Raw genomic sequence first — 5,740 nt, 5'->3', positions numbered from 1 at the left:
TCGCCAAGTAACTTGGCACATTATAGTGGTGGAGGGGAACGCGTGCACTGCATGTCATTGTTACGGCAGTCTCGGCCGCGCAGCCGAGGCGGCCACATGTCTTATATAGTCTGTCATAATTTGAGTGCGACCCACATGAGATCATTGATCCTGAGACCATTAGTCTTAGGATGAGTGTTGAGGCCTTTTTAATATTATATTATTATTAGGTATCTATAATTCGTCAACAAAATAACGTTAAAAACAACAAATCGTATAATGTCTCAATATAGGGCTTCTTGTAGAACAGCGTACCGAATCGGTCATGCTACGCGCCTAAAGGTTGGTACTGCGCAGTCAGATACGAAAAAGTAAACAACAAAGACGAAGAGTCCATATGACAGTGCGTCAGTTGTCAGTTCTTGTAACTAGGAAAGCAACCAAAATATATGTGATTTAATGAAAGTAATTAATGAGCAAAACACAGAGAAAAATTACAAAATTGATGAAATTTTGAAAGAAAATGGTCATATCGTGCTTCGCCTAACCCCATACCACCCGGAATTAAATCCTATTGAACTTGTGTGGCGGTACGTGAAAGGCGAGCTCGCAAGAACGTCGATTGACTCTAACTTAGATAAAGAGATAAAAGACTTAGAGTTGCTTTTCTCTAATTATTCGCCTGAAAAGTGGAGAAATTGTGACGACCACGTCATAAAAAATTAAGACGAATATTATAAATCTGATAGAGTATTTGACGATGTATTGGACAGGTATGTTATTGTTTATTTATAATTTAATGTAAATTAAACATAAAATATTATATGTGTACACTGAACTAATATGACTGGCGTACTCTAGTACATTATACTTCAAAGTAGGTATAATGTTTTTTGGTTTTTGTCTTAGATTTATAATTGAAGTTAATGAAAACGATGATGAAGATGAGGATGACGACGACGATGAACAAGTTCAAACAGAGAGTGAACATGAAAGTGACATGGAAATTGATTTATAAAATAAAACACTTTTACATAAATAAATTCAAATTGGTAGATATTCTGAAGGTAAACATCCAAATTTTAATGCTGTCAAACTATAAATCTTAAGCTAAATATGACATTTACGGGAAAACTCATAGAATAAAATTTTACTTACGTCAGAAATAGTTACAAGCTATCGCGAGATTAATCCGGGCACACATTTCTACGTGTGTAGCATGTCGTGCTACCTCGCCCCCGCCACTTCTTTCACCCCGCAAGGAGGGTCGCCAAGTAACTTGCCACATTAGTTCGATTTCTGGGCTAGCCACGAGATTACGTCTAATACTTTGAATGCAGATGGTATTATTTTCAAAATTATGATAATTTTTCAATCGAAATCCATAATATCTTCACTTTCCTCTTGATGTGGCATCGTCGCATCGTGGGTCATTACGTCATTACAACTACTACTCAATGTATTTTTTTATGTTTTAGTAGTCACAAAGCCACAAACAGAGTATGCGAGAAGTACTCTTGTACATGAAGATGTTATTGCACATTCAAGTAATGAAACAAGAAGGAACCTAAATGTCACGGGAATTAAGCTGTATATTGGCTGCGGGGCTGAGGTCGTAAAGATTCATAATATGTACCCAATAAATGGCAATCTCATTAAAACGTGGAGTGTTTAATTTGTTGGTTTATAGGGACGACGACGACACGCCACGGCCAGCAAACAACAGACGCGATACACCAATGAAACCTACGCACTTTCATTTGGTACTTGTATCTATCCTTACTAATCCTTACTAATATTATAAATGCGAAAGTAACTGTGTCTGTCTGTCTGTCTGTCTGTCTGTCTGTTACTCTTTGACGCCAAAACTACTGAACGGATTTGAATGAAATTTGGTATACATACGGTCTAGACCCTGGGAAAGAACATAGGCTACTTTTTATCCCGGAATTCCCTCGGGAAAACTTTTTAAGGCGAAGCGAAGCCCACGGGAACAGCTAGTTAAAAATATATACAGTCACAAGCAATGAAAAGGTTCCACTTACAAGCTGTCGACACCAAATGCCGCAATTTTTTTATAAATTACTATTTTCGCTGTTATTATTCTGATGCGCTGTTAATGTACTTCGATATTGCAGTAATTCTATGCTATGTCACTGGAACTTTTTCATTGCTATATTGAATGTATATTTCAGATAATATTTTGTGTACATATTTCTACATACAGAATTATAGTTTAACGAGAAAAAAATACCTATAACTTTGCACTATATTAAAAATACTTATAAAATGGGTGATTCAGGGCCACAGACCCGTATTAATAATTTAATTTGCTTACACTAAGAAAGCGTCCATATAACGATATCGTTAAGGTTTTCAGGACACTTGAATAGCCCGTAGTAATAAGTTATATCGCGGAGTATTACAGTCGTTATTACGAATGCTTACTGTTATATGAGATGATTTCAGTTTAATGCTTTGACCTTCATATTAAGAGGACAAGGAAAACAAAAACTTAAAAGTAAGTTAGGGTAGCTAGTAAAAGGCATGCGTTCAGACCCCGAGACTAGACCAATAAAGACTTTAGCGTCATCGTATGGTGGTGATAGATTAAGGGAGGTAAAGTCAGAGTTTTAAGAAGCCCCTTCTTTTTTCGAGATTCTATATTCAGTAGTGGACTAATGACTGATAATCAATAATTTCTCAGAAAAATACTCTGTTAAATATTATTATGAGAGTTTATACTTATTCTCTATATGGTAGTATTTACTTTTATTTTCTTTTTAGTGCATCGATCACCAACACTGTAGCTAGTCTAGGGTTTATCACCGTTAAAAAAGGATCACATGTCAGTCGCTGCAGTCAGCAGCTGGGCAGTCCCAGGGTGTCTAGGTCATTCGAAGAGGCTCTTTTGATAAACTCAATTTCTTATATTAATTATTTATGTTGTTGTGTTTGTCCCATTTATTCATCCTCTCCTTACAGTAATGGCACATATTCGCCATAATAAATACTCCCTGACTATAGTCTGTAGTACCTACACTTGAGCAGGAAACCTTTTATACCTCTCTACCGAGAATTAAAATGTAGAAGTTCAGTCTCGGAAAATGAATAGTTTTGAATCCTACACAATGGAGCAACTCTGCAGCATTCCTTCAGTATGTCATAATGTGAAATAAAAATTACAGCGAAGGTTGCAACAGTTGAACTTTATTATGTCTACCTCAGCTAGTTTCCTACGAATCGTAGTCATTTTAAGTTATTTCCTAGTGCTTCTTTTTATTACTGCAAGATATAAAATAATGAAGCACCTATTATATTATCAATTACTGACCCCCTCGGGTATAGTAGTGGATTATTATAGCGGGTAAATAATGCATTAAATAATGTAACCTTTTCCTATTGTGTATTGCGGGAATTGTAATTGAAAAACATTGGCATTGTTTCTAGTCCATAAATATCATAGAAGAAATATATCCGGTCCTGATTTTCTACCCTAACAAGCGTTCATTTTATATATATCAGCCGATTCTTCGATAGTAACTAGGTTTTTCTGTAAATATTAAACGGTTTTCAATAAACTAGGAGTATAGTATTGTCCTATTCTATTCTAGTATGTGTGAGGGTGTTAATACCTGCACTTGGTTCTGTCGAATGGAACCTTTGTGCATATCGAAAAGGTCTAAACTGCCTTCCTTAGCTTGGACCATTTCCTACCACGCTGGTGCTTTGCGGGTTGGTGGGTTCACACACCTAGATATATTATGTGCAGGTTTCCTCAGGATGTTTTCCTTAACCGTAAGAACACGTCGTGTAATTGTACTTATATTCCTTAATCCTAAATAATACATTGCTACATGGCTGGATTCAAACGCACGACCTCACGAATGAAAGTCGAGACACGTTACACATTACGAGTACACCACCACGGTACTCATAGTTATTGTATTGCTTAATGCTTTTGCAACAAACTATTTGTATATATTTTTTTTGTCGTAAGGAAAAAAAAAAGCTGATGCGACAAGACTGTGATTCAGAACCTATACTTGTAAATATGGGGCTGCAACATTTCTGTAGTGTGTGATAATGTGACTTTACAAAAATGCGACACTAATTACATAATATTATGCTATGCTTTCATGATTAATTCCAAAAAAAAAATCAATTTCCAGAAGTCGTTGAACGACAGTGGTTCAAAATGACCTTTCGGCTAACTTTACCACTTTTGAAAACCCTGTATACTTCAACAAATAATATAATCCCTGTGAAAACAAAGAACTAATAAGCCGAAGTTAGTTATGACGTAAAATTATTACTTTGCAGAAAATCTTAGTCCAGTATTTTTCAGTGTAATCCTGTTCGGTTTTTCCACACTAATTATGCATCTGAAACACGACGGCTTTTTCCCCACATCGGCGAAGATTAAAAACTGGACGAAAAAAAAATGAAAAAATCCGAAAGCCTATTCAGGGAAGCGTGTGATTTTCAAAACTAAACTGCTATCTGGGGTAGCCTATGTATTTCTCGATGCGTATCAAACTAAACACACTATACAACCCTACAAAGTTAAAGTTGCCTGCCCACAAGAGCGGAGCGAGATAGCGGAGCGGTGTGCGAGGTAAAAAAAGATTTTATTTGACGATTGTTTCCTAGTACCTACACAGCTCCGATAAACCGCTTCACTCTAGTGGACAGGCAGCCTCTAAGATAGAAGAGTTCTGGCATTATCTCTACGGTTGGACACAATGTCACATCGAATGTTCTCCTATCATATAAAAAACATATAATATTACGAGTTAGTTGAAGTGTCTTCTAAATCGGGAAAAACTCGGAAAAATAATTATTGCAATCAAAGTCGAAGGTTTATTTTAGTTTCATAAAGATACTTGTTGATGGATAAGTCTACAGCGTCGTAGTAAGTATAAATTCATAGAATCCCATATTAGAATCAGTTTTCAGTTTATTTCCGTACAGTTTCTGTTCATAGATTTTTTACTTCTCTCTTTTTGATGCTAAGGGATTATGTTTCTTATTTCCTAATTAATTCTGTTTCAAAATTTATAATTCTTATATTTAGTGTGGTGTAATTTAATTCTAACTTCCTAACTAAAAGCGAAAGTAACTGTGTCTGTCTCTCTGTCTGTCTATTTGTCAGTTAGTCTTTCACGCCAAAAATACTTAACGGATTTGAATGAAATTTGGTATACAGATGTTCTAGACCCTAAGAAAGAACATAGACTACTTTTTACCGCAGAATTACGGAAAACTTTTTAAGGCTAAGCGAAGCCCGCGTGAACAGCTAGTTGTAAATAATCTTAAAATTTTAGGTTCCTATTTATTTGTGGAGATTGATTATATAAAAGAACACACAGTAACCTGATGATAATGGGATCATGGATAGTTATACTATGAAGTACATATTATATTATGTTCATAAAAACGTTAAAATTTAAAATACAATCAAAGCTAAAATTAAGATGTTCAGATGTTCACCTACGAATCTCTCCCAATTGTTTTTTTTAACTTCAAAGAAAGCTGAAAACCAAAAACTACGTCACCATCTTTCCTTCCACCCACGAGTACATCCAGCCAATACGAAACGCACCCTTCCGATGATCATTTCACCAACTTATGTAAGTCACTCTTCCTACGTGCCATGGCTCTTTACCCTCTGGCTTAAGGATTAGTCTAGTTTGGCGCGACGGTACATGCATGTTGGTGGAAGTGTTGTTGGCCACCCCTTCGGTGGTATATAAGCGGT

Source organism: Plutella xylostella, chromosome 6, assembly GCF_932276165.1.
Source record: "Plutella xylostella chromosome 6, ilPluXylo3.1, whole genome shotgun sequence".
NCBI classification, from domain to species: Eukaryota; Metazoa; Arthropoda; class Insecta; order Lepidoptera; family Plutellidae; genus Plutella; species Plutella xylostella.
This window is presented reverse-complemented; position numbering follows the sequence as displayed.